Raw genomic sequence first — 13,078 nt, 5'->3', positions numbered from 1 at the left:
TGGGTGGGGGGGTGACAGAGGGCGAGGAGCGGGGGAAGATAACATAGGGAAATGGGAGGGTCAAGCTGGAACAGAGACAGAGTGGGAGGGCAGGGAGGAAGATACCATGATAGATGAGGACATCATGGTAATAGGAAGAGGCAGGGTGCTGGGGAGGCTCTCAGGAATCCACAAGGTTGACCTCACCTTGGTCTGCTGGCAGTGCCTGGACCGGTCTACTCTGGTGACCAGCCTAGCAAATAACCTAGCTGTCATCATACAGCCTTTGTCCAGTGACAGATGGAGGCAGATACAGAGATCCACGGCCAGGCACCAGATTGAACTCTGGGAATCCGATTGATGAGAGAGAGGAGAGATACTGCAGGCAAGGGACGTTGAGATCATGATGGGAGGACGTGCAGAGATGACCGGTCACACTAGTGGAAGCCCATGAACTGTGGACTGGTGGCTGTGGAGCCCCCATGGGACTGGACTAGTCCCTCTGGATACGGAAGACGGTTGTTTGGCTCAAACTCTTTGGGGGACACCAAGGCAGGGGGATCAGGATCTGTCCGTGGTCTATGGGCAGGCTTCTGGAATCTGGTGCCTGAGGTGTGACAACCTTGCACAGTCTTGGTGCAGTGGGAAGGGGCTTGGACCTGCCTAGGCTCAGTGTGCAGGACTCTGCTGACTCCCCATGGGAGACCTCGATTGGGGGATGTGGGGTTGCAGGGTGGCTTGGGAAAGAGGGCTGGGGGGTAGGAGGACGGAGGGGGGGTTGTGGATAGTATGTGGAGTGAGTAGAAAATTTCTTAATAAAGAAAAATGAAAAAGAAAATATAAAGTTATATATATTACAACAGAAGTTTACTTCTTTAGTTGCCATTATCACAAACTCATTGGATCTTAAGTATCCATTCCAAAGATTCATTTCCTTATTGAGAAAAACCAATTCACTGCTGTGGGATGGTCTGTATGTCAAATGTGTTGCTTATTGGTCAATGAATAAATCACTGATTGGCCCGTTGCCAGGCAGGAAGTGTAGGCGGGACAAGGAGGAGAATAGAGCTGGGAAGTGGAAGGCTGAGTCAGGGAGACACTGCCAGCCGCCATCAGGATAAGGAAGATGTAAAGTACCGGTAAGCCACAAGCCACGTGGCAAGGTATAGATTAATAGAAATGGATTAATTTAAGCTGTAAGAAGAGTTAGCAAGAAGCCTGCCACGGCCATACAGTTTGTAACCAATATAAGTCTCTGTGTTTACTTGATCGGGTTTGAGCGGCTTGGGACTGACGGGTGAGAGAGATTTGCCCTGACTGTGGGCCAGGCAGGAAAACTCCAGCTACAAATGGCGCCCAACGTGGGGCAAGAGTTTCCACCTAAAACCTGAGAAAAAAGATTCTAAAACGGAGCTAAAAATAGCTTCCTAATTGTCTCTCTCAAATGAGCGGCAGCTGCCGGTTTGAGCTACTGGCAGGTTGCTGGTGTGTGCGCTCGACCTGCAATATGGCGGGAATGAGGCCTCTACAAATGGCACATTAAGCTACATTGTGGATTTAGCCTTTGCTAGTACAAAACAAAACAAAAAAAAAGAGGTTTCTGGGTTACACGATGCTTGGATAAAAGCATAGACCCATGATAGCTCCCAGAGCCATGTTGGGAAGCTGAGGTGGGCGGAGCCAGCAGCCACAGCTGCTGCAGCTTAAAGCAACAGATTCACAATAAGACAGATTCAGATGTAATAGTTTACAATGTGTGTAAAATATACGTAGGCTTAAAAGAGACAAAAAAAAGGTGATATATACAGTATAAAAACAAATACATAGTTTTAAAAAATAAAGTAAAGAGACAGTAAAATTAATATAAAAAAATAAGCCACGTGAAGATGAATATTACACAGAGAATCTGGATTGTGTTGTCTTTGGGATTTTTAACTGCAGAAAAACATTTGATTGTAAAAGCTGTTGAGTTATGCCAAAATGTATATTTTAAAGGTACCTTGACTTCAAAATTTGGATATAAGGATATGTTGCTTTGGAAAAGAGTCTCTTTTGTTTCCACAGAAAGCAAGAGGCTATGGATTTGTTCCAGATTAAGACACATCAGGTTTGACCAGCCAAGACCACCTGAAAGGTCTCCGATGACACCATGGCCCAGATGATCCAACATCCAGAACCGTTTCAAGACAACTGGCTCAGATGATACAGCCTCACGGACTACTCCATGATCCTAAAATTTTCTTTGTTTCCCCAGAAGATACAGTGCCCCCCTCCAGCAGGAAGTAGTAAGAGAAGCTATGCCCAAATTCCCAAATATACCAAGCTGACTTTGGAGATGTGTAAAGGTTAAAACCTTCCTTTTTAAGAAAAGAAAAGGGGAGGTGCTGTGGGATGGTCTGTATGTCAAATGTGTTGCTGATTGGTCAATGAATAAATCACTGATTGGCCCGTGGCCAGGCAGGAAGTGTAGGCGGGACAAGGAGGAGAATAGAGCTGGGAAGTGGAAGGCTGAGTCAGGGAGACACTGCCAGCCGCCATCAGGATAAGGAAGATGTAAAGTACCGGTAAGCCACAAGCCACGTGGCAAGGTATAGATTAATAGAAATGGATTAATTTAAGCTGTAAGAACAGTTAGCAAGAAGCCTGCCACGGCCATACAGTTTGTAACCAATATAAGTCTCTGTGTTTACTTGATCGGGTTTGAGCGGCTTGGGACTGACGGGTGAGAGAGATTTGCCCTGACTGTGGGCCAGGCAGGAAAACTCCAGCTACAATCACAAACTCATTGGATCTTAAGTATCCATTCCAAAGATTCATTTCCTTATTGAGAAAAACCAATTCACCAATGACAATAGCCTTCCACTTTCCACTCTTATGAAGGATAAAGCAAGCTTTATCCTTATTTTTGCCCCCTACAGTCTCAGAAAAAGATACAACCATCCAGTTTAACATACATTCTTTAATCCATTATTTTTATAATTCTCATGATTTTGGTTACCCAAGGTGTAGTTAATTCTTTTTTTTAACTCTTTGAGGGGCCCAACACCCAGCTCCTAAATAAATACATAGAGATAAATTCTTACTTATGAATGCCCAACCTTAGGTTGGCTTGTTTCTAGCCAGCTTTTCTTAAATTACCCCATCATCCTTAGCCTCTGGTCTTTTACCTTTCTATATGTCTGTATATCTTTTCTTTCTTATTCCATATCTGGCTGTATGGCTGGGGGGGGGGGCACTGGTCACTGGCATCCTCCTCTTCTCTGTTTCTCACTCCTCCCTCTTCTCTTTTTCCCTTCTATTTATTCTTTCTGCCTGCCAGTCCCTCCTATCCCTCCCCTGCCTAGCTATTGGCCGTTCAGCTCTTTATTAGACCAATCAGATGTTTTAGACAGTGAAAGTAACACAAATTCACAGAGTTAAATAAATGCAACATAAAAGAATGCAACACATCTTTGCATCGTTAAACAAGCATTCTGCAGCATAAACAAATGTAACACATCTTTAATATTCCATAACACCAAGGCTATCTTCCATCTTTACTGTCTAGCTCTTCCTATTGTAATAAATGATCCTATTTAATTTAAAAGCTCAAATATTTTCCAGCCTGAGAGAAAATTCACTTGATTACATATATTTCCTTTTTGGTACAATTGAACTTAACTTCCTACTGTAATCAAATATTTTAGAAATAGTTCATATTCAAAGTATGTAATTTCATGTTTCTTATGCTTTACTCATTATAGAGTTTAGGTGCTAACTGGGAATAGACATATAAAAACCAAGATATGTGGTCTTTTTAGTATTCTACTACTTTCTAGTATTTTGCTGAATTTGGCACTGCCAATCAGTACCATTTCCTTCAAAATCTCTACTTTGATATACAGTACAAAGAAAAGTAGGTATTCTCATATTCCAGTGGTAAAAGAAGAAAAATATAAAAACAATTCAAATTTCCATGAGTAGGTATTTGATTGAATAAATGTAATTCCCATTGTATAGGGAAAATTAATCATTAGAAGAGAAGCCATGTGTAGCAGAAATAGCACAGTGAAGTTTTGTGCAAACCATTATACACAAAAGGCTTTGATTGGCTACCAAAGAGAGAAATTAGAGATGTCTCTTCTACATTGGTGCTGGTTAACTGAAGCTCCTTTTAAATTCATTGTTTATTTCAAATTTATCATCCAGGCATTTTCCTAGAAATGTATAACACTTGGCCATTTTCTTATGTACATCCCTATAGTGTCTCTCTTTCTGAGAAGATATTAAATTTGATTGTTCTACTTGAATAAGTAAATGCTTCTACAATCTTCCCAACTCCTGATGGAGAAGAACACAATGTCTAGTTTCCAGCCCAAGACTGATAGTCAGGTTGGTATAAACAATGTACAGGTCAGAGGAGCCACAAGGCACCTGTCAATGTAAACAAGTTACTCATGTAAAGGACCTCCTTGGGTCAGACTAAATATCCATCTGGGCCATGAATAAGGTAAAAGAAGTACTTCATGACAGGCATACAGTAAACATGCACTTTTGGGCAGTATTGCCAGTCACTAGGGTAGTGAATCACATTTCAGCTGAAGGTTCTCAAAACATTATGTTCTTAAATAATATTTAAGAATCTAACATATTATTTCAATATGTTAATTAACAATATAGCCACACATAAAACTTCAATAATGTCAGATGACAGAGTTCTAGATATTTGCTGTACATTATGTGTATATTTACTTATACTGAACTGTGAACTCAAAAAATTTTTTAAGAGAGTAGTGCTAATGAATAGTTGAGGTTGTAAAAGATGCAACATTCCATGTAAAGGATACTTGGGAAAGCTACAAGACCCTGAAAGACAAATAGTGATTGTTTTCTCTCATAGAGAAAATCTACATTTTTAAAACAGAGAGACATGAAAGTATAAGGGAAACAATGAGATGAGGATAAGACAGATAAATGGGAGAGTGAATATAATCAGTGTACATTATATATATATACAAGTAATATCATAATGAAACCCATTATTTTTGTATAATTAATATACTAATAAAGTTTTAAAAGTGGGATATTAAAATGATATGTATTATCTGTGCTTATATAAATATATGCATAATATTTAAGAGATAATTTATTCCAAGATGGTAAAAAATGTCATCAGACATAGCTTTATGCATATATATATATATGGAATTAAATGCATGGGAATATAAACAATAGCATTTCTTAAAATTTTGGAAACTTACTTATCATTTACTATGTTTTCAATTTTTTCTGAAGTAAAATTAAGTGACATTCAAAATAAGAAAACAAAATTAATTTCACATCAGAATTTGCACCAGGTCACCTTTATTCTCATGTATATGAAATAAAAAAAAGACAGTCCTCATCAAAAGACAAAACTTTTACTCCATTTGAGGATCAGACTTCCTTTAAAGCATGGATTTATCAAAAAACTGCACATATTTTAAAATTACTGCCAGTATTCTTTCCCCTGTTTTTTTAAGCACAATTTTCTTGTCTTTAAGGGACTTCAAAGCACAAAGAGCTTTATGTTCTCTGATTTTTGCTCAAAGGCTACTGAGAAATATTTTCCACACCCCATACTTAACAACATGCTAGCTACAGATACCCCACAAAAATGCTCTTATTAAAGATGCCTCCTTTGATACTGGTTTTGCTAGAAGTTGAAGTGTAATTAGAAATTATATATTAATGGTTGTAATGGTTGTCAACTTGATAGAATTTAAAAATCAATATGGAAACAAATGTTTGTGCATGTCTGTGAGAAATTATCTCTCTATCTAGGTTAGGTTAACTTTTATGCAAAGAGAATTCTAAATTTGGGTTATGCCATTATACAGGCTTTCCAATCTAAATTAAAGGGAGAATGTTAGTTAAGCACAAGCATTTATCACATTCTACTTCCTGCTTATAAGTGTACTATAGGCAGACAACTCCTGGTTCTACTTCCATGTCTTCTTTGCCATGATGGACTGTATCCCTAGAACTGTTATCGAAAGTAGATCTTGAATTACTTATTACTTTTATCAGGTATTTTGTCACAGCAATGAGAAGAGCAACTTATGTAAAACATTAACATACCCTTGTTTTGCTAAACCTGACCATGTGATTCTCAGGCCTTTGGAACAGGTTTTTCAGCAGAATGTAGAGGAGTTTAAAACATTGGTGTACTAGCTATGGTTAATACTGTTGTGATAAACTATTGTACCCCAAGTCAACTTGGGGGAGCCAAGTGTTTATTCTGCTTACACTTGCAGGCAGTACTCTGTCTTAGAGTTTTGTGTTGCTATGAATAGACACCATGACCATGGCAACTCTTGCAAAGTAAAACATCTAATTGGGGCTAACTTACAATTCATAGTTTTAGTCCATTATTGTCATGATGAAGAGCACGGTGGCATGTAGGGAGAGATGGTGCTGGAGAGTAGCTGAGAGTTCTGTAGCCCAAGCAGCAAGCAGCAAGAAGAGAGATTGAGCCACTGGGCCTGGGTTAAGCTTCTGAAGCCTCAAAGCCCACTTACAGTAACACACTTCATCTAACATGGCCACACCTACTCTAACAAGGTCACATACCCTAATCTTTTCAAATAATACCACTCTCTATGAGCCTTCATTGAAGGAAGTTGTGATAGGAACTCAAATAGGGTAGAAATATAAAGGCGGGAGCTGATGCAGAGACCAAGGAGGAATGCTACTTATTGACTTGTTCTCCATGGACTGCTCAGCCTGTTTTTTTTTTTTTTTTAGAATCCAGGACCACTAGCCATGGGTGGCACCACTCACAATGGACTAGGACAACCAACATTAATTACTAATTAAGAAAATGACCTATAGTTTTACCTAAAGATCAGTTTTATGGAGGCATTTTCTCAATTGAGGTTCCCTTCTCTCAGATGATTCTACTAGTGTCAAATTGACATTAAAAAAAGCCAGAACCCTCTCTTTATTAAAATCCTAGCATGGTGGAAGCTTATTGGGCTCTTGTGGTGGGAGCTTGGAAAATAGGAATGCTGAAAGAATACCATCAGTGAAGCTCAACTCAAGAGGCTTCAGTGAGGAAGATGCATTTTATTGATAACTGGTACAGAGGCCATGTGTGTGATATTAAGTGGGGCTGAATATAGATAGGGCAATAGACCTATTTTCGCTATCATAATTTCAAAAGAGGATACCACTCCAATTATGGCATGGCTACTGCTTGCTGCTTTCATTTGGATCTACAATAAAAGAAACCCAAAAAAAGTGAAATAATGGTATTAAAGTTGTTTAGTGTGGTAAATAAAAGAGTATGAGTGAATGTAAACTAATAGACAAGACATATCTGAAAGCATTTCCAATTGTAAAAGAGACTAATATCATTGAAAACAAGTGCTTTGTGCTGAAAGAACAGGGAAGGTGTCCTGAGGGAAGACTGCCTACTTCAGGCTCCATCATATAAATATGAAAGGAGAGAGCTGAAACAGATAATGCCACTGCTCCTTGATTCCCTGTTTCTTGAAAGTAACTGTGGGATCAGCACACAGAAACCGATGCAACTGCATCCAAGTGAGCCAGAATTCGTTCCAACTTAGCAACAAGTCCTAGCAGCATATTCTAAATGGTATTAGTTTTGTAGAAAGATGTAGGATTGAATGAGTAATGGAATCTTGTCCAATGGTTCCAGAGAGCTTTTAAGGCCAGGCAACAAGTGGTAGGTCAGAGTCCCTGCAATTAGGTCCTGAGATGACACTACATAAAGTAATGAATGAGATGTCTGTGTTATGATGGAGACTGTAAGATGTGAGAGGTTCTAGAACCATGGTTCATCTTACCTGAAAAAAGTTTCAGGAAAGGAGTAGAGTGCTGTGGGATATCTTTCTGTATGTTGTGAATATGTGTGGCTCCCACTGAATAATAAATAAAGCTGTTTTGACATATAGCAAGAAAGCTTACAGCCAGGTGGGAAATCCAAGCAGAGATATAGAGAGAGGAAGTGCAGAGTCTGGAGAGATACAAGCTGCTGCCCAAGGAGCAACAAGATGTCAGCAGACCGATAATGCTCCGGCAACGTGGCAGCATGTAGATTAATAGGAATGGGTTAATTTAAGATGAAAGAGCTAGCTAGCAAGAAGTTGAAGTCTTAGGCCATATAGTTTGTAATTAATATAAACCTCAGAGTGATTATTAGTGACTGTGGGACCACAGGGCCATGTGCGACTGAGAACCGTTCCAGCTAAAAATAGCTCCCAGACATGGTGGCAAGAGTTTCTACCTAAAACCTGAGAGATCTTAAGAAGAGATTATAAATGTAGCTAAGAGCACCTTCCTAGTTAATGTTGCTCTTGGTGGGTCACGGTACAGTGACATGTCCCCTGTCTGAGGTGGGCTTCAGAGGCAATATGGCAGACTCCCAAGGTCTCTGATGAGCCTAGGTCATAATACAAAGAGGCTTCTCCCAGTTGCTGCCTATGGGCTTGGGAACACAGCCATCACCTTAAAAACACCGGCATATTACTTAATACTGCTTCCCAGAATTGGGGAAGTAAGCATGAGTTGTGGTACCTGCACCATATTAAAAAGCCGAATTGGACAGAGTCAACAGCCAAAGTCACTTCGCAGTTTAACAGTTTAAAATCTCTCCTGGTCAGAAAATGATTATAGATACACAATAAAACAGATTCAGACAGAATAAACCTCTAAACAGTTTACAATATATGTAAAAGATATGAAGGCTTGAGAAAGAGAAGAGGAAGGATATAGTCATAAAATAAAATAAAGTCTTAAAAATAAAATAATATATAAAAAATATAATAGGCCACTTAAAGATGGAAATTACACAGAGAGTCTGGATTATATTGTCTTTGGGATTTTTAACTGCAGAGAGACATTTGATTGTAGGGGCTACTAAGTTAAACCAACATGTATATTTTAAAGGTATCTTGACTTCAAAATTTATGTCTAAGGATATGTTGATTTGGAAAAGAGGTTCTGTTTTTCTTTCCATAGAAGATTGGAAGCTGTTGATTCCCTCCAGATTAATATGGTTCTGTCAAGGAAGACTCCTTGAGAGGTTTCCAGATAATCCAACATCCTGAACAGCTTCAAGACAACTGGCTCAGACAATACAACCTCACAGACTACTCCAGTCAGGACTTGACCATAATCCTAAAATTTTCTTTGTGTCCCTATAAAATTACCAGTTCCCCTAAACAGCAGGAAGTAGCCTAGAAAGCTATACCCACATTCCCCTCAAAATGGATTATGGATGATTGTCTTTGTTCAGGGGTTGGTTACAAATTGTTATTGGTCATAGTCAATCTCTTTCTAAAAGAAAAAAGAGGGATATGATATAGAAATATATGATATAGATATGAAAGGATGAAAGTGTAGATTATTGAATCTACTTTTAAAGAGCAACAACTTGTTTGATATGTTTTACATTGCTATGGATTTTAGTTTATTGATACAAATATTGTTATACTGTATGTATATTTCTACTCTTGTTTAAGGTATTATGTTTATGCAATTTAAAATTGTAATGTATGATCAAGAAATACAAATTAATAATCATATATGATAATCAAACTTATAACCATGTTAGTTAAGTTTTCTAGGTATACATAGATATATTTCAATTAGGTAAGTAATCTTCAAACACTTCAAAGAAATACAAAATATGACATTTAAAATGTTTTAAGAACTTAAACTTTTCTGGACAGTGAGATACATCTGCTCCTGACAGTACCAATTACTTCAAAGAGGGTGATGGGAATAGATGAAACTCATTATGGAGTTTGCTTTCTTTGTGGCAAAAATTAGCCACTGGGCAAAAAAGTACCCTTGCCTCAACTGCTTGACAAGATGCTGTATAAACTGGACATGCAGAAACCATAGGAAGGTGATTACTGAACTTTGCTTGGCAAAATGGTCCTTCAGGATCCTGCTTTGCAGAAGATACTGCCAGACATTCTACAGGATATGAAGAGAAGCTACTGACAAAATTTACCAGAATGAGCAAAACAGTCCTTAATATTTTCCTGCTTTACTGAAAGCTATGCCAGAGACTCTAGGACTGTAGGCTGAAGATAGATGCCCCAACATTACAGAAGAACTTTGAATGACTGTCCAGCAAGCCAAATGTCTCTTTCATTTCTAGAATCTTGGAAGTTGCTTACAATGCACTCCCTGTTTACTTAGGTAATATTATATCCTTCTGGGTTCTTTGATGGATTTGAAGACTAGATAGTTATAATTATAGTTTCCTTAGTTATGATAAAAGATAAATTAGTTATAAAACTTTACGCTCACAAAAATACGATAGATGATAGAGTATTTTCTTTAATTTTTCCAAATACAAAAAGACTAGATATTGTAACCATTATTCTTGCTTGATAACTGTTTTGTTATACATAATATTACTATGTTAAAGTTAAAACCTCCCTTTTTGATTAGACAGAAAAGGGGAAGTGTGGTGAGGTTTTATTCATGCACCCCAATAAAGCTTATCTGAGGATTAGAGGAAAAAGCCAGCCACTATACTAAACATAGAAGTCTGACAATGGTAGCACATGCCTTTAATCCTAGCATTTGGGAGGTAGAGATTCATCCAGATCTCTGTGAGTTCAAGGCCACACTGGGAACAGAGCCATGTGTGGTGGCACATACCTTTAATTATAGCACTAACCATAGAGGTCTGGAGGTCTGTACAGACAGATAGGAAGTGATGTAACTGGGCAGAGAGAGAGGAAGTAGGGGGACAGAACAGAAAGGCATATAGGCACGGGTATACAGGAAGTAGATCTCTCTAGATGCTGAGGAGTTGGTGAGGTGAGGTTGGCTATGGCTTGTCCTATTCCTCTGATCTCTTGGCTTTCACCCCAATATCTGGCTCTGGGTTTTTTTTTATTAATTAGACCATCTAGCAAGTTGTCTTCCAGGGAAGTGCTGTGGGATGTCTTTCTGTTTGCTGTGAATATGTATGACTCCCATTGGATAATAAATAAAGCTGTTTTGATCTGTGGCAAGAAAGCTTACAGCCAGGCAGGAAATCTAAGCAGAGATACAGAGAGAAGAAGGGCAAAGTCAGGAGATATGTGAGCCCACAGCCAATGGAGCAACAAGATGCCAGCAAACCGGTAATGTCAAGGCCACGTGGCAACATATACATTAGTAGAAATGGGTTAATTTAAGATGCGTTATCTAGCCAGAAGCTGAAGCCATAGGTCATACAGTTTGTAATTAATATAAGCCTCTGAGTCATTATTTTATAAGCATCTGTCTGTGGTACCATGGGTGGGAGAGATTTGTCTGGATAGCAGGGCTGGACCGGACTGAGAAACACTCCTCTATAGTAGAGTTGGCTGAAGAAAGAGGCTACATGTATTATAAGCAGCAGAGTTACAGGGGTGGTGTTACCTAAGCTCTTTGCAACCAGATGATTCTATTATTGCTCTGAGGTTCTGAACATACGGCTACAAGATTTCATGTTTTCCACACTGTGCTTTGGTCTTAATTTAGGCAAATATTTCCTTGTTCTGGCCTGATTCTTCTTCTTTGGAATAGTAAAGTTACTTGCGTCATTGTGTAGTGGATGTATGTAACTAGCTTTTTGAAGTTATAGTAGATCACAGTTAGGAGATGATCCAAGTCTCAGAAGCTGCTCTATACATACACATTTAACAGTCTTAGAACTGTTAAAGACTATGGGAATATTTGAAATTGGACTGAATATGTTTTGCATTATGATATGACAATAAAACTCTGGGTATAAGGGGTGTTAAAATGTTTTGTCTTAAAGATGATTATATTTTCTGTGTCAAGCTGATAGGTGGTGGCATTGTCATGATTAATCTCAGTAGTTAATGTAACAATATCTAGAATCACCTGGAGGTGGGTCTTTGGGCATGACTGGGGTAGGATTATTATGATTAGATTAATTAATGTGGGAAGAACAGCCCAATGTGGGAAGTACCATGTCATAAGTTGTGGTCCATACTGAAGAAAAGAAAAGTGAGATCAGCTTAACATGAATAGTAGCATATAGAGAGAATGAAGTCCTCTTGCTCATAGATAGCACTAGGGAAAACAGGAATAATAAACACACATGCTTTTTCTCTTCAATGGAAGGGGTTTATACCTGTTTCTGCCTGGAAAGCTGGGAATGAATGTAATTAATAACTTTGTGATCTTTGCTACTTGTAGGGCCAGGCCTCACTTGAATCCCCTAGCCTGTTCTGTCTCAGACTCTTCCCAGACTCCTTATCATTGTTTCTCAGTCAATAGAACCCGTTCTTATAGAAGAAGTCATAGGAACTTTGAAAAAGACATGTACATTGCAAAGGAGTTTTGATGTAGTCACTCCTTAAGCTTTATTGTGGTAATAGTCACAAGAAACTTTTTTCTGATGTTGTTTCATTTTGAAATATGTCAAAAAATAATCTTCTCAGGGCAGACTGTAGAATTTGAACCAAGATCAGCTAACAAAGTCATGTTGAACTGGATTTCCTTCTTGCCTCATGAGGATTATTACTTTGCCAGTGGTGGTGTTTGCAGGGATGCCCTTCCCCAACACACACACACACACACACACACACACACACACACACACACACACACACACACACATACAGAGAGAGAGAGAGAGAGACAGACAGACAGACAGAGACAAAGACAGAACCATTTCATGAGTTATAGTCACAGACTGTAAAAAGAAAATAGAAAAAGGAAGAAAGCAAGCTGTGTGAAAGACGAGTCACTTGCTGCTTGGGTCGCCATGCCTTCCCAAGTATATGTGCTGGAACTGTAGTCTCCTTAGGTTGCTTTATCAGTTTTTTTTTTTTTTTTGGTTTTTTCGAGACAGGGTTTCTCTGTGTAGCTTTGTGCCTTTCCTGGAACTCACTTGGTAGCCCAGGCTGGCCTCGAACCCACAGAGATCCGCCGGCCTCTGCCTCCCGAGTGCTGGGATTAAAGGCGTGCGCCACCACCGCCCGGCATGTTTTTTTTTAATCACAGCAATGAGACAAATAGCTAATGTTAAAGGTGGAAATGTAAATGAGAGTTTTAAAGCAATGCTACCCCTAGACTGTAGTAGAAGATAATTAGG

Source organism: Peromyscus californicus, unplaced genomic scaffold, assembly GCF_007827085.1.
Source record: "Peromyscus californicus insignis strain IS unplaced genomic scaffold, ASM782708v3 Scaffold_10__1_contigs__length_136768540, whole genome shotgun sequence".
NCBI classification, from domain to species: Eukaryota; Metazoa; Chordata; class Mammalia; order Rodentia; family Cricetidae; genus Peromyscus; species Peromyscus californicus.
This window is presented reverse-complemented; position numbering follows the sequence as displayed.